Source organism: Temnothorax curvispinosus, unplaced genomic scaffold (genome assembly GCF_003070985.1).
Source record: "Temnothorax curvispinosus isolate PA1 unplaced genomic scaffold, ASM307098v1 QBEX01006064.1, whole genome shotgun sequence".
Taxonomy (NCBI): domain Eukaryota; kingdom Metazoa; phylum Arthropoda; class Insecta; order Hymenoptera; family Formicidae; genus Temnothorax; species Temnothorax curvispinosus.
In genome coordinates, this window is record NW_020215844.1 from 3,672 (window position 1) to 4,972 (window position 1,301).

General features: G+C 32.8%; 1 long non-coding RNA gene across 2 annotated transcripts; it reads left to right on the plus strand.

Moving 5' to 3' along the window:
* The first annotated feature begins 498 nt into the window (after nt 1–498).
* On the plus strand, nt 499–1,301 carry LOC112455412. Of its 2 annotated transcripts, none has more exons than XR_003040853.1 (3): nt 499–731; nt 807–1,072; nt 1,249–1,301. It is a non-coding gene; the product is annotated as an uncharacterized LOC112455412 (long non-coding RNA). The 2 variants fall into 2 exon arrangements; XR_003040852.1 differs by having other exon boundaries at nt 807–875; nt 977–1,295.

A 1,301-nucleotide genomic window follows, 5' to 3' on the forward strand; every position in this document is an offset into this window, starting at 1 on the left:
AATAGAATTGCCTGAAAATATAATAATTCGCGAAAAACTTCCATGCAATTTTGTATCCATTACGTACATTGCCGAATTACCGCATCTAGATACGCTACATGATTTGAAGCTAGCTCCACATTTACGACCAGCAGCTTTACAACTGTCACATTATGATAAAATGAAAGTTGGATTGGCAACAGCAATTTTCAGTCAAGAAGTTGCTGCTGCATTGGAATATCTTGTGAAAACAGGGAAAATGGAAGAGAATGCTTTGACGACAGCCTGGTTTTTGAAGACAGTACATCGTTGGTTTCGGTTTATATCATCACGTTCGAGGCAAACGGCAATAAGTTATTTTGATAGACAAAATTACCAAGAAGCAACCGAATTTTTGACATCATACTTATCAATGTTTTCAATCATGCGAATTGGAGATGCGTGGAAACCGGTTCAAAGAGATCTTGTTTTGACGACAACTACAGCGTTAAAATTGCAAGATTTCTATTTAAACACAAAACATTTTGGATTTGTCCTTCTCAGCAGACTTTCTCAAGATGCATTAGAAAATTTATTCTCTATGATTAGAGGAAAGAATCCAGTTCCAACTCCAAAATAATTCAAAAGTGCACTTAGAATGATATCTGCAGCACAATATTTTAAACCAAATTGAAATGGTAATTATGAGGCAGAAGATTCTGATTTCCTCTTTGAGTATTTGAAGACACGACAAAGTTCGTCGACTAAAATAGGTATATACATTTAGAAACTGATGTTACTATTTCGCTTACTACAAATAGACACTGAACATTCTTTAATGTTTTCAGATTTACCTGATTTTACCTACGGAAGCAGTTTGTGCGACGAGAACGTTAGCCCTAATCAATTTATTGAAAGTAAGATTTTCTGCAACTAGACATGACATAAATGCCCATAATTATTGTGTTTATTGTCATATATTTTGTATAACTTGTTCAATATTATTATCCCACTTTAGACAATGTAAATCCTGAGAACAGCTCTTCACGAAATACAACGGATGTCTCTACATCTATTTATATGGATCTGGAATCGATTGGTTCAGTTTTATCTGGTACATGAATAAAATCTTTATTTCGAAATTTCAGATATCTCAATATCTTCGACTGTTACGAAGTAATATAAAATTTTTTTGTACTAAAAAATTTTTTTTTTACTGCAGTATGTAGGTTTCATTGATGCTTTATAATTGTACATTTTTCATAATGAAAACAAATACTTTATTTGCAGAAGAAGAAGGTCAATCTTTATATAAACTTAGTGGAGCAGTTGTACGAACGGTT